Here is a 15,870-nt window from a genome sequence, read left to right as displayed (position 1 = left end):
GTAGAGAACACAGTAACAGTCAGGGTCAGTAGAGAACACAGTAACAGTCAGGGTCAGTAGAGAACACAGTAACAGTCAGGGTCAGTAGAGAACACAGTAACAGTCAGGGTCAGTAGAGAACACAGTAACAGTCAGGGTCAGTAGAGAACACAGTAACAGTCAGGGTCAGTAGAGAACACAGTAACAGTCAGGGTCAGTAGAGAAACACAGTAACAGTCAGGGTCAGTAGAGAACACAGTAACAGTCAGGGTCAGTAGAGAACACAGTAACAGTCAGGGTCAGTAGAGAACACAGTAACAGTCAGGGTCAGTAGAGAACACAGTAACAGTCAGGGTCAGTAGAGAACACAGTAACAGTCAGGGTCAGTAGAGAACACAGTAACAGTCAGGGTCAGTAGAGAACACAGTAACAGTCAGGGTCAGTAGAGAACACAGTAACAGTCAGGGTCAGTAGAGAACACAGTAACAGTCAGGGTCAGTAGAGAACACAGTAACAGTCAGGGTCAGTAGAGAACACAGTAACAGTCAGGGTCAGTAGAGAACACAGTAACAGTCAGGGTCAGTAGAGAACACAGTAACAGTCAGGGTCAGTAGAGAACACAGTAACAGTCAGGGTCAGTAGAGAACACAGTAACAGTCAGGGTCAGTAGAGAACACAGTAACAGTCAGGGTCAGTAGAGAACACAGTAACAGTCAGGGTCAGTAGAGAACACAGTAACAGTCAGGGTCAGTAGAGAACACAGTAACAGTCAGGGTCAGTAGAGAACACAGTAACAGTCAGGGTCAGTAGAGAACACAGTAACAGTCAGGGTCAGGTAGAGAGACACAGTAACAGTCAGGGTCAGTAGAGAACACAGTAACAGTCAGGGTCAGTAGAGAACACAGTAACAGTCAGGGTCAGTAGAGAACACAGTAACAGTCAGGGTCAGTAGAGAACACAGTAACAGTCAGGGTCAGTAGAGAACACAGTAACAGTCAGGGTCAGTAGAGAACACAGTAACAGTCAGGGTCAGTAGAGAACACAGTAACAGTCAGGGTCAGTAGAGAACACAGTAACAGTCAGGGTCAGTAGAGAACACAGTAACAGTCAGGGTCAGTAGAGAACACAGTAACAGTCAGGGTCAGTAGAGAACACAGTAACAGTCAGGGTCAGTAGAGAACACAGTAACAGTCAGGGTCAGTAGAGACACACAGTAACAGTCAGGATCAGTAGAGAACACAGTACGTCAGTAGAGAACACAGTAACAGTCGGTCAGTAGAAACCAGTAACAGTCAGGGTAGAGAACACAGTAACAGTCAGGGTCAGTAGAGAACACAGTAACAGTCAGGGTCAGTAGAGAACACAGTAACAGTCAGGGTCAGTAGAGAACACAGTAACAGTCAGGGTCAGTAGAGAACACAGTAACAGTCAGGGTCAGTAGAGAACACAGTAACAGTCAGGGTCAGTAGAGAACACAGTAACAGTCAGGGTCAGTAGAGAACACAGTAACAGTCAGGGTCAGTAGAGAACACAGTAACAGTCAGGGTCAGTAGAGAACACAGTAACAGTCAGGGTCAGTAGAGAACACAGTAACAGTCAGGGTCAGTAGAGAACACAGTAACAGTCAGGGTCAGTAGAGAACACAGTAACAGTCAGGGTCAGTAGAGAACACAGTAACAGTCAGGGTCAGTAGAGAACACAGTAACAGTCAGGGTCAGTAGAGAACACAGTAACAGTCAGGGTCAGTAGAGAACACAGTAACAGTCAGGGTCAGTAGAGAACACAGTAACAGTCAGGGTCAGTAGAGAACACAGTAACAGTCAGGGTCAGTAGAGAACACAGTAACAGTCAGGGTCAGTAGAGAACACAGTAACAGTCAGGGTCAGTAGAGAACACAGTAACAGTCAGGGTCAGTAGAGAACACAGTAACAGTCAGGGTCAGTAGAGAACACAGTAACAGTCAGGGTCAGTAGAGAACACAGTAACAGTCAGGGTCAGTAGAGAACACAGTAACAGTCAGGGTCAGTAGAGAACACAGTAACAGTCAGGGTCAGTAGAGAACACAGTAACAGTCAGGGTCAGGGTCAGTAGAGAACACAGTAACAGTCAGGGTCAGTAGAGAACACAGTAACAGTCAGGGTCAGTAGAGAACACAGTAACAGTCAGGGTCAGTAGAGAACACAGTAACAGTCAGGGTCAGTAGAGAACACAGTAACAGTCAGGGTCAGTAGAGAACACAGTAACAGTCAGGATCAGTAGAGAACACAGTAACAGTCAGGGTCAGTAGAGAACACAGTAACAGTCAGGGTCAGTAGAGAACACAGTAACAGTCAGGGTCAGTAGAGAACACAGTAACAGTCAGGGTCAGTAGAGAACACAGTAACAGTCAGGGTCAGTAGAGAACACAGTAACAGTCAGGGTCAGTAGAGAACACAGTAACAGTCAGGGTCAGTAGAGAACACAGTAACAGTCAGGGTCAGTAGAGAACACAGTAACAGTCAGGGTCAGTAGAGAACACAGTAACAGTCAGGGTCAGTAGAGAACACAGTAACAGTCAGGGTCAGTAGAGAACACAGTAACAGTCAGGGTCAGTAGAGAACACAGTAACAGTCAGGGTCAGTAGAGAACACAGTAACAGTCAAGGTCAGTAGAGAACACAGTAACAGTCAAGGTTAGTAGAGAACACAGCAACAGTCAGGGTCAGTAGAGAACACAGTAACAGTCAAGGTCGGTAGAGAACACAATAACAGTCAGGGTCAGTAGAGAACACAGTAACAGTCAGGGTCAGTAGATAACACAGTAACAGTCAGGGTCAGTAGAAAACACAGTAACAGTCAGGGTCAGTAGAGAACACAGTAACAGTCAAGGTCAGTAGAGAACACAGTAACAGTCAGGGTCAGTAGAGAACACAGTAACAGTCAGGGTCAGTAGAGAACACAGTAACAGTCAGGGTCAGTAGAGAACACAGTAACAGTCAGGGTCAGTAGAGAACACAGTAACAGTCAGGGTCAGTAGAGAACACAGTAACAGTCAGGGTCAGTAGAGAACACAGTAACAGTCAGGGCCAATAGAGAACACAGTAACAGTCAGGGTCAGTAGAGAACACAGCAACAGTCAGGGTCAGTAGAGAACACAGTAACAGTCAGGGTCAGTAGAGAACACAGTAACAGTCAGGGTCAGTAGAGAACACAGTAACAGTCAGGGTCAGTAGAGAACACAGTAACAGTCAGGGTCAGTAGAGAACACTAACAGTGAGGGTCAGTAGAGAACACAGTAACAGTCAGGGTCAGTATAGAGAAACACAGTAACAGTCAGGGTCAGTAGAGACAACACAGTAACAGTCAGGGTCAGTAGATACAGAACACAATAACAGTCAGGGTCATTAGAGACAGAACACAGTAACAGTCAGGGTCAGTAGAGACAGAACACAGTAACAGTCAGGGTCAGTAGAGACAGAACACAGTAACAGTCAGGGTTAGTAGAGAACACAGTAACAGTCAGGTTCAGTAGAGAACACAGTAACAGTCTGGGTCAGTAGAAACAGTAAAAGTCAGGGTCAGTAGAGAACACAGTAACAGTCAGGGTCAGTAGAGAACACAGTAACAGTCAGGGTCAGTAGAGAACACAGTAACAGTCAGGGTCAGTAGAGAACACAGTAACAGTCAGGTCAGTAGAGAACACAGTAACAGTCAGGGTCAGTAGAGAACACAGTAACAGTCAGGGTCAGTAGAGAACACAGTAACAGTCAGGGTCAGTAGAGAACACAGTAACAGTCAGGGTCAGTAGAGACCACAGTAACAGTCAGGGTCAGTAGAGAACACAGTAACACTCAGGGTCAGTAGAGACAGAACACAGTAACAGTCAGGGTCAATAGAGAACACAGTAACAGTCAGGGTCAGTAGAGAACACAGTAACAGTCTGGGTCAGTAGAAACAGTAAAAGTCAGGGTCAATAGAGAACACAGTAACAGTCAGGGTCAGTAGAGAACACAGTAACAGTCAGGGTCAGTAGAGAACACAGTAACAGTCAGGGTCAGTAGAGAACACAGTAACAGTCAGGGTCAGTAGAGAACACAGTAACAGTCAGGGTCAGTAGAGAACACAGTAACAGTCAGGGTCAGTAGAGAACACAGTAACAGTCAGGGTCAGTAGAGAACACAGTAACAGTCAGGGTCAGTAGAGAACACAGTAACAGTCAAGGTCAGTAGAGAACACATTTACATTTACATTTACGTCATTTAGCAGACGCTCTTATCCAGAGCGACTTACAGTTAGTGCATACATTATTCTTTTTTTTCTTTTTTCATACTGGCCCCCCGTGAGAATCGAACCCACAACCCTGGCGTTGCAAACGCCATGCTCTACCAACTGAGCTACCTCCCTGCCGGCCATTCCCTCCCTACCCTGGACGACACTGGGCCAATTGTGCGCCGCCCCATTGGTCTCCCCGGTTGCGGCCGGCTACAGCAGAGCCTGGATTCGAACCAGGATCTCTAGTGGCACAGTTAGCACTGCCTTAGACCACTGCGCCACTCGGGAGACGTAACAATAAGGGTCAGTAGAGAACACAGTAACAGTCAGGGTCAGTAGAGAACACAGTAACAGTCAGGGTCAGTAGAGAACACTGTAACAGTCAGGGTCGGTAGAGAACACAGTAACAGTCGGGGTCAGTAGAGAACACAGTAACAGTCAGGGTCAGTAGAGAACACAGTAACAGTCAGGGCCAGTAGAGAACACAGTAACAGTCAGGGTCAGGGTCAGTAGAGAACACAGTAACAGTCAGGGTCAGTAGAAAACACAGTAACAGTCAGGGTCAGTAGAGAACACAGTAACAGTCAAGGTCAGTAGAGAACACATTTACATTTACATTTACGTCATTTAGCAGACGCTCTTATCCAGAGCGACTTACAGTTAGTGCATACATTATTCTTTTTTTTCTTTTTTCAACGGCCCCCGTGGAAATCGAACCCACAACCCTGGCGTGCAAACGCCATGCTCTACCAACTTAGCTACCTCCCCCGGCCATTCCCTCCCCTACCCTGGACGACGCTGACCATGTGCGCCGCCCCATTGGTCTCCCGGTTGCGGCCGGTACAGCAGAGCCTGGATTCGAACCAGGATCTCTAGTGGCACAGTTAGCACTGCGATGCAGTGCCTTAGACCACTGCGCCACTCGGGAGACGTAACAATAAGGGTCAGTAGAGAACACAGTAACAGTCAGGGTCAGTAGAGAACACAGTAACAGTCAGGGTCAGTAGAGAACACAGTAACAGTCAGGGTCGGTAGAGAACACAATAACAGTCAGGGTCAGTAGAGAACACAGTAACAGTCAGGGTCATTAGAGAACACAGTAACAGTCAGGGTCAGTAGAGAACACAGTAACAGTCAGCGTCAGTAGAGAACACAGTAACAGTCAGGGTCAGTAGAGAACACAGTAACAGTCAGGGTCAGTAGAGAACACAGTAACAGTCAGGGTCAGTGGATAACACAGTAACAGTCAGGGTCAGTGGATAACACAGTAACAGTCAGGGTCAGTAGAGAACACAGTAACAGTCTGGGTCAGTAGAGAACACAGTAACAGTCAGGGTCAGTAGAGAACACAGTAACAGTCAGGGTCAGTAGAGAACACAGTAACAGTCAGGGTCATTAGAGAACACAGTAACAGTCAGGGTCAGTAGAGAACACAGTAACAGTCAGGGTCAGTAGAGAACACAGTAACAGTCAGGGCCAGTAGAGAACACAGTAACAGTCAGGGTCAGTAGAGAACACAGTAACAGTCAGGGTCAGTAGAGAACACAGTAACAGTCAGGGTCAGTAGAGAACACAGTAACAGTCAGGGTCAGTAGAGAACACAGTAACAGTCAGGGTCAGTAGAGAACACAGTAACAGTCAGGGTCAGTAGAGAACACAGTAACAGTCAGGGGTCAGTAGAGAACACAGTAACAGTCAGGGTCAGTAGAGAACACAGTAACAGTCAGGGTCAGTAGAGAACACAGTAACAGTCAGGGTCAGTAGAGAACACAGTAACAGTCAGGGTCAGTAGAGAACACAGTAACAGTCAGGGTCAGTAGAGAACACAGTAACAGTCAGGGTCAGTAGAGAACACAGTAACAGTCAGGGTCAGTAGAGAACACAGTAACAGTCAGGGTCAGTAGAGAACACAGTAACATTCAGGGTCAGTAGAGAACACAGTAACAGTCAGGGCCAGTAGAGAACACAGTAACAGTCAGGGTCAGTAGAACAAGTAACAGTCAGGGTCAGTAGAAAACAGTAACAGTCAGGGTCAGTAGAGAACACAGCAACAGTCAGGGTCAGTAGAGAACACAGTAACAGTCAGGGTCAGTAGAGAACACAGTAACAGTCAGGGTCAGTAGAGAACACAGTAACAGTCAGGGTCAGTAGAGAACACAGTAACAGTCAGGGTCAGTAGAGAACACAGTAACAGTCAGGGTCAATAGAGAACACAGTAACAGTCAGGGCCAGTAGAGAACACAGTAACAGTCTGGGTCAGTAGAGAACACAGTAAAATTCAGGGCCAGTAGAGAACACAGTAACAGTCAGGGCCAGTAGAGAACACAGTAACAGTCGAGGTCAGTAGAGAACACAGCAACAGTTAGGGTCAGTAGAGAACACAGCAACAGTCAGGGTCAGTAGAGAACACAGCAACAGTCAGGGTCAGTAGAGAACACAGTAACAGTCAGGGTCAGTAGAGAACACAGTAACAGTCAGGGTCAGTAGAGACCACAGTAACAGTCAGGGTCAGTAGAGAACACAGTTACACTCAGGGTCAGTAGAGACAGAACACAGTAACAGTCAGGGTCAATAGTGAACACAGTAACAGTCAGGGTCAGTAGAGAACACAGTAACAGTCTGGGTCAGTAGAAACAGTAAAAGTCAGGGTCAATAGAGAACACAGTAACAGTCAGGGTCAGTAGAGAACACAGTAACAGTCAGGGTCAGTAGAGAACACAGTAACAGTCAGGGTCAGTAGAGAACACAGTAACAGTCAGGGCCAGTAGAGAACACAGTAACAGTCAGGGTCAGTAGAGAACACAGTAACAGTCAGGGTCAGTAGAGAACACAGTAACAGTCAGGGTCAGTAGAGAACACAGTAACAGTCAGGGTCAGTAGAGAACACAGTAACAGTCAAGGTCAGTAGAGAACACATTAACAGTCAGGGTCAGTAGAGAACACAGTTACAGTCACGGGTCATTAGTAACTAACAGTCGGTCATATCGAGAACGACTAACAGTCAGGGTCATACATTATCTTTTTTCTTTTTAATACGCCAGGCCCCAGTAGAGAACACAGCAACACCACCTGGCGTTCAAGCATACTCTACCAACTGAGCTACCTCGAGCCAGTGCAGTCGGGGACCAGTAGAGAACCACTGTGCAACAGTCAGGGTCAGTGAGAACACAGTAACAGTCAGGGTCAGTAGAGAACACAGTAACAGTCAGGTTCAGTAGAGAACACAGTAGCAGTCAGGGTCAGTAGAGAACACAGTAACAGTCAGGGTCAGTAGAGAACACAGTAACAATAAGGGTCAGTAGAGAACACAGTAACAGTCAGGGTCAGTAGAGAACACAGTAACAGTCAGGGTCAGTAGAGAACACTGTAACAGTCAGGGTCGGTAGAGAACACAGTAACAGTCGGGGTCAGTAGAGAACACAGTAACAGTCTGGGTCAATAGAGAACACAGTAACAGTCAGGGCCAGTAGAGAACACAGTAACAGTCAGGGTCAGGGTCAGTAGAGAACACAGTAACAGTCAGGGTCAGTAGAAAACACAGTAACAGTCAGGGTCAGTAGAGAACACAGTAACAGTCAAGGTCAGTAGAGAACACATTTACATTTACATTTACGTCATTTAGCAGACGCTCTTATCCAGAGCGACTTACAGTTAGTGCATACATTATTCTTTTTTTTTCTTTTTTTCATACTGGCCCCCCGTGGAAATCGAACCCACAACCCTGGCGTTGCAAACGCCATGCTCTACCAACTTAGCTACCTCCCTGCCGGCCATTCCCTCCCCTACCCTGGAACGACGCTGGGCCAATGTGCGCCGCCCCATTGGTCTCCCGGGTTGCGCCGCTACAGCAGAGCCTGGATTCGAACCAGGATCTCTAGTGGCACAGTTAGCACTGCGATGCAGTGCCTTAGACCACTGCGCCACTCGGGAGATGTAACAATAAGGGTCAGTAGAGAACACAGTAACAGTCAGGGTCAGTAGAGAACACAGTAACAGTCAGGGTCAGTAGAGAACACTGTAACAGTCAGGGTCGGTAGAGAACACAATAACAGTCAGGGTCAGTAGAGAACACAGTAACAGTCAGGGTCATTAGAGAACACTGTAACAGTCAGGGTCAGTAGAGAACACAGTAACAGTCAGCGTCAGTAGAGAACACAGTAACAGTCAGGGTCAGTAGAGAACACAGTAACAGTCAGGGTCAGTAGAGAACACAGTAACAGTCAGGGTCAGTGGATAACACAGTAACAGTCAGGGTCAGTGGATAACACAGTAACAGTCAGGGTCAGTAGAGAACACAGTAACAGTCTGGGTCAGTAGAGACAGTAACAGTCAGGGTCAATAGAGAACACAGTAACAGTCAGGGTCAGTAGAGAACACAGTAACAGTCAGGGTCATTAGATAACACAGTAACAGTCAGGGTCAGTAGAGAACACAGTAACAGTCAGGGTCAGTAGAGAACACAGTAACAGTCAGGGCCAGTAGAGAACACAGTAACAGTCAGGGTCAGTAGAGAACACAGTAACAGTCAGGGTCAGTAGAGAACACAGTAACAGTCAGGGTCAGTAGAGAACACAGTAACAGTCAGGGTCAGTAGAGAACACAGTAACAGTCAGGGTCAGTAGAGAACACAGTAACAGTCAGGGCCAGTAGAGAACACAGTAACAGTCAGGGTCAGTAGAGAACACAGTAACAGTCAGGGACAGTAGAGAACACAGTAACAGTCAGGGTCAGTAGAGAACACAGTAACAGTCAAGGTCAGTAGAGAACACAGTAAAAGTCAGGGTCAGTAGAGAACACAGTAACAGTCAGGGTCAGTAGAGAACACTGTAACAGTCAGGGTCAGTAGAGAACACAGTAACAGTCAGGGTCAGTAGAGAACACAGTAACAGTCAGGGTCAGTAGAGAACACAGTAAAATTCAGGGCCAGTAGAGAACACAGTAACAGTCAGGGCCAGTAGAGAACACAGTAACAGTCGAGGTCAGTAGAGAACACAGCAACAGTTAGGGTCAGTAGAGAACACAGCAACAGTCAGGGTCAGTAGAGAACACAGCAACAGTCAGGGTCAGTAGAGAACACAGTAACAGTCAGGGTCATTAGAGAACACAGTAACAGTCAGGGTCAGTAGAGAACACAGTAACAGTCAGGGTCAGTAGAGAACACAGTAACAGTCAGGGCCAGTAGAGAACACAGTAACAGTCAGGGTCAGTAGAGAACACAGTAACAGTCAGGGTCAGTAGAGAACACAGTAAAAGTCAGGGTCAGTAGAGAACACAGTAACAGTCAGGGTCAGTAGAGAACACAGTAACAGTCAGGGTCAGTAGAGAACACAGTAACAGTCAGGGCCAGTAGAGAACACAGTAACAGTCAGGGTCAGTAGAGAACACAGTAACAGTCAGGGACAGTAGAGAACACAGTAACAGTCAGGGTCAGTAGAGAACACAGTAACAGTCAAGGTCAGTAGAGAACACAGTAAAAGTCAGGGTCAGTAGAGAACACAGTAACAGTCAGGGTCAGTAGAGAACACTGTAACAGTCAGGGTCAGTAGAGAACACAGTAACAGTCAGGGTCAGTAGAGAACACAGTAACAGTCAGGGTCAGTAGAGAACACAGTAAAATTCAGGGCCAGTAGAGAACACAGTAACAGTCAGGGCCAGTAGAGAACACAGTAACAGTCGAGGTCAGTAGAGAACTCAGCAACAGTTAGGGTCAGTAGAGAACACAGCAACAGTCAGGGTCAGTAGAGAACACAGCAACAGTCAGGGTCAGTAGAGAACACAGTAACAGTCAAGGTCAGTAGAGAACACAGTACCTGGAGCCTAGCATTCCTAGTCAGTACCTGGAGTCTAGCATTCCTACTCAATACCTGGAGTCTAGTATTCCTACTCAGTACCTGGAGTCTAAGCATTCCTAGTCAGTACCTGGAGTCTAAGCATTCCTACTCAGTACCTGGAGTCTAGCATTCCTACTCAGTACCTGGAGTCTAGCATTCCTACTCAGTACCTGGAGTCTAGCATTCCTACTCAGTACCTGGAGTCTAGCATTCCTACTCAGTACCTGGAGTCTAGCATTCCTACTCAGAACCTGGAGTCTAAGCATTCCTAGTCTGTACCTGGAGTCTAAGCATTCATAGTCAGTACCTGGAGTCTAAGCATTCCTACTCAGTACCTGGAGTCTAGCATTCCTACTCAGTACCTGTAGCCTAGCATTCCTACTCAGTACCTGGAGTCTAGCATTCCTACTCAGTACCTGTAGTCTAGCATTCCTACTCAGTACCTGGAGTCTAGCATTCCTAGTCAGTACCTGGAGTCTATTATTCATAGTCAGTACCTGGAGTCTAGCATTCACAGTCAGTACCTGGAGTCTAGCATTCCTACTCAGTACCGGGAGTCGAAGCATTCCTACTCAGTACCTGGAGTCTAGCATTCCTAGTCAGTACCTGGAGTCTAAGCATTCCTACTCAGTACCTGGAGTTTAGCATTCCTACTCAGTACCTGGAGTCTAGCATTCCTACTCAGTACCTGGAGATTAGCATTCCTAATCAGTACCTGGAGTCTAGTATTCCTACTCAGTACCTGGAGTCTAAGCATTCCTAGTCAGTACCTGGAGTCTAAGCATTCCTACTCAGTACCTGGAGTCTAGCATTCCTACTCAGTACCTGGAGTCTAGCATTCCTACTCAGTACCTGGAGTCTAGCATTCCTACTCAGTACCTGGAGTCTAGCATTCCTACTCAGTACCTGGAGTCTAGCATTCCTACTCAGAACCTGGAGTCTAAGCATTCCTAGTCTGTACCTGGAGTCTAAGCATTCATAGTCAGTACCTGGAGTCTAAGCATTCCTACTCAGTACCTGGAGTCTAGCATTCCTACTCAGTACCTGTAGCCTAGCATTCCTACTCAGTACCTGGAGTCTAGCATTCCTACTCAGTACCTGTAGTCTAGCATTCCTACTCAGTACCTGGAGTCTAGCATTCCTAGTCAGTACCTGGAGTCTATTATTCATAGTCAGTACCTGGAGTCTAGCATTCACAGTCAGTACCTGGAGTCTAGCATTCCTACTCAGTACCGGGAGTCGAAGCATTCCTACTCAGTACCTGGAGTCTAGCATTCCTAGTCAGTACCTGGAGTCTAAGCATTCCTACTCAGTACCTGGAGTTTAGCATTCCTACTCAGTACCTGGAGTCTAGCATTCCTAGTCAGTTCCTGGAGTCTAAGCATTCCTACTCAGTACCTGGAGATTAGCATTCCTAATCAGTACCTGGAGTCTAGCATTCATAGTCAGTACCTGGAGTCTAGCATACCTAGTCAGTACCTGGAGTCTAAGCATTCCTACTCAGTACCTGGAGTCTAGAATTCCTACTCAGTACCTGGAGTCTAAGCATTCCTAGTCAGTACCTGGAGTCTAGCATTCCTACTCAGTACCTGGAGTCTAGCATTCCTACTCAGTACCTGGAGTCTAAGCATTCCTAGTCTGTAACTGGAGTCTAAGCATTCCTATTTAGTACCTGGAGTCTAGCATTCCTACTCAGTTCCTGGAGTCTAGCATTCCTACTCAGTACCTGGAGTCTAAGCATTCCAAGTCTGTAGCTGGAGTCTCAGGTTTCCTACTCAGTACCTGGAGCCTAGCATTCCTAGTCAGTACCTGGAGTCTAGCATTCCTACTCAGTACCTGGAAACTAGCATTCATATTTAGTACCTGGAGTCTAGCATTCCTACTCAGTACCTCGAGCCTAGCATTCCTAGTCAGTACCTGGAGTCTAGCATTCCTACTCCTTACCTGGAGTCTAGCATTCCTAGTCAGTACCTAGAGTCTAGCATTCCTAGTCAGTACCTAGAGTCTAGCATTCCTACTCAGTACCTGGAGTCTAAGCATTCCTACTCAATACCTGAAGTCTAAGCATTCCTACTCAGTACCTGGAATCTAGCATTCCAAGTCAGTACCTAGAGACTAGAATTCCTAGTCAGTACCTGGAGTGTAGCATTCCTAGTCAGTACCTGGAGTCTAAGCATTCCTACTCAGTATCTGGAGTTTAGCATTCCTACTCAGTACCTGGATTATAGCATTCCTACTCAGTACCTGGAGTCTAGCATTCCTACTCAGTACCTGGAGTCTAAGCATTCCTACTCAGTACCTGGAGTCTAGCATTCCTACTCAGTACCTGGAGTCTAGCATTCCTACTCAGTACCTGGATTCTAGCATTCCTATTCAGTACCTGGAGTCGAAGCATTCCTACTCAGTACCTGGAGCCTAGCATTCCTAGTCAGTACCTGGAGTCTAAGCATTCCTACTCACTACCTGGAGTTTAGCATTCCTACTCAGTACCTGGATTATAGCATTCCTACTCAGTTCCTGGAGTCTAGCATTCCTACTCAGTACCTGGAGTCAAAGCATTCCTACTCAGTACCTGTAGTCTAGCATTCCTACTCAGTACCTGGATTATAGCATTCCAACTCAGTACCTGGAGTCTAGTATTCCTACTCAGTACCTGGAGTCTAAGCATTCCTACTCAGTACCTGGAGTCTAGCATTCCTACTCAGTACATGGAATCTAGCATTCCTACTAAGTACCGGGAGTCTAACATTACTACTCAGTACCTGGAGTCTAGCATTCCTACTCAGTACCTGGAGTCTAAGCATTCCTACTCAGTACCTGGAGTCTAGCATTCCTACTCAGTACCTGGAGTCTAGCATTCCTACTCAGTACCTGGATTCTAGCATTCCTACTCAGTACCTGTAGTCTAGCATTCCTACTCAGTACCTGGATTATATCATTCCAACTCAGTACCTGGAGTCTAGCATTCCTACTCAGTACCTGGAGTCTAGCATTCCTACTCAGTACATGGAATCTAGCATTCCTACTAAGTACCGGGAGTCTAACATTACTACTCAGTACCTGGAGTCTAGCATTCCTACTCAGTACCTGGAGTCTAGCATTCCTACTCAGTACCTGGAGTCTAGCATTCCTACTCAGTACCTGGAGTCTAGCATTCCTAGTCAGTACCTGGAGTCTATCATTCCTAGTCAGTACCTGGAGTCTAGCATTCTTAGTCAGTACCTGGAGTCTAAGCATTCCTACTCAGTACCTGGAGTCTAGCATTCCTACTCAGTACCTGGAGTCTAGCATTCCTACTCAGTACCTGGAGTCTAGCATTCCTACTCAGTACCTGGAGTCTAAGCATTCCTAGTCAGTACCTGGAGTCTAGCATTCCTAGTCTGTACCTGGAGTCTAAGCATTCCTACTCAGTACCTGGAGTCTAGCATTCCTACTCTGTACCTGGAGTCTAGCATTCCTACTCAATACCTGGAGACTAGCATTCCTACTCAGTACCTGGAGTCTAGCATTCCTAGTCAGTACCTGGAGTCTAGCATTCCTACTCAGTACCTGGAGTCTAGCATTCCTAGTCTGTACCTGGAGTCTAGCATTCCTACTCAGTACCTGGAGTCTAAGCATTCCTACTCAGTACCTGGAGTCTAGCATTCCTAGTCAGTACCTGAAGTCTAGCATTCCTACTCAATACCTGGAGTCTAGCATTCCTAGTCAGTACCTGGAGTCTAGCATTCCTACTCAGTACCTGGAGTCTAAGCATTCCTACTCAATACCTGAAGTCTAAGCATTCCTACTCAGTACTTGGAGTCTAGCATTCCTAGTCAGTACCTGGAGACTAGCATTCCTAGTCAGTACCTGGAGTCTAGCATTCCTACTCAGTACCTGGAGTCTAGCATTCCTGGTCAGTACCTGGAGTCTAGGGTTGATGGTGAAGCTCCCAGAGGTAGGGTTCATACAGGCAACATACTGACAGTGGTGGATCTCCTTTCATACCTGCAGTAGGAAACAGTGGGGCAACAGCTTGATTATACAAAGCTAACACACCATAAACCACCCTTCTGATGAAATGGAAGTGCAATATTTGATTCTGATCCGACAATCAAAGGTGGTATAAGGGGCATTATAGTGTGCAGGGCTTCTAGCCCACCACCTATGTTTACTCTGACAATACTTCCCCATACATAACAATACTTCCCCATACATATGACATATGACAATACTTCCCCACACGTATGACAATACTTCCCCATACATATGACAATACTTCCCCATACATATGACATATGACAATACTTCCCCATACATATGACAATACTTCCCCATACATTTCTATCCATCTATTGAGCGGTATGTGTTGTTGGTCTGTATGCCTGACCAGTGTGTGTAGTCCAGGTGCTGGCGTATGAGTGTGTGTGGCTGCACGGTGCCGTAGCTGTCCACAGCTGGCATGTTCATGTCGTCGATGAAGTAGACCAGCTTCCTGTTTCCTGGACGGGCGAAGTTACAGCCTGTCCTCTTCTCCAATGGCCACTCCAGGACCACTGAGCCAAAACAACATCAACAGTCATGGTCAGAGTTACCAAAATGCACTATTCACATCAGACAACAGAGTTACCAAAACACCCCATGTCATGGATAAATAATATTTTGATGAGTACTGTTAGATCACCAACAACCAACTTGTTTCCTGTTGGCCCTTTTAGAAGATGTTCACGTAGAATTGTTTAACGATCAAAATATTATTAGCCTATACCCCTCAAACTCAACTCTGGACCTCGAAGCCAGTTCCACTGCATTTTTTCATTGTTCCCCTCTAATCAGGGACTGATTTAGACCTGGGACACCAGGTGGGTGCAATTAATTATCAGGTAGAACAGAGAACCAGCAGGCTCCGGACCTTGTAGGGTCAGAGTTGAACACCCCTGGCCTATACTGTATGGTACTGATAACTTTTTTCTTTGTGACCTCACCAGCGCTACTCTTTCTCCAAGTAACACCAGCAGATGGTGCTGCTGTTCTGGTTTGAGATCTGGATCTTAGAACAGTATATCTTAGACGTGAAGCATTTTTTCATCACAACTTGCTGCCTTAAAGTACAGCTTCAACACAGGAAGAACTGGACCAGAACCGAGTGAGATGGAGGACATTCGTCAATGACCTATGCTCCTAATAGGGCTTAAGTCAAGAAAGTCACAACGTTGTGTAACTCACTTTGCAGCATGAGGGAGGTGCAGTAGTTGTTGAGGGGTACTTTAGTGGTCATATAGATGTCTGTCAGGTGGTCTAACTGGTTCCTGACCAGAGATGTCTTCCCCACGCCAGCATTCCCCACCAGCATCAAGGGGTTGGCCCCTCTCCAGCAACAGATCCATGAAGTACCTCAGACGCGCCATCTCCGCCGTATGTGTCACGATCGTCAGGGAGAGACCAATGCGCAGCGTGATGAACAAACATACTTTAATTAGTTAAAGCGTAAACAAGATACAAAACAAGAAACGACTCGTGAAGTCCATGGTGACAATGACCGAACACGGAACATAAACCCACAAACACAAAGGGAAAACATACAGTTTAAATATGGCTCCCAATCAGAGACAACCAGCCAACAGCTGACACTCGTTGCCTCTGATTGGGAGTCACTCAGGCAAAACATAGAAATCAACAAACTAGAACCCCCAACATAGAAATAACCCACATAGAATGAACACACCCTGGCTCAACATATGGAGTCCCAGAACCAGGGTGTGACAGTACCCCCCCCTAAAGACAGTACCCCCCGCACCTCAAAAAGAGCAAAACAGGGGAGGGCTGGGTGG

This window comes from Coregonus clupeaformis, chromosome 17 (genome assembly GCF_020615455.1).
Source record: "Coregonus clupeaformis isolate EN_2021a chromosome 17, ASM2061545v1, whole genome shotgun sequence".
NCBI lineage: Eukaryota > Metazoa > Chordata > Actinopteri > Salmoniformes > Salmonidae > Coregonus > Coregonus clupeaformis.
Note: the sequence above shows the minus strand (reverse complement) of the source record.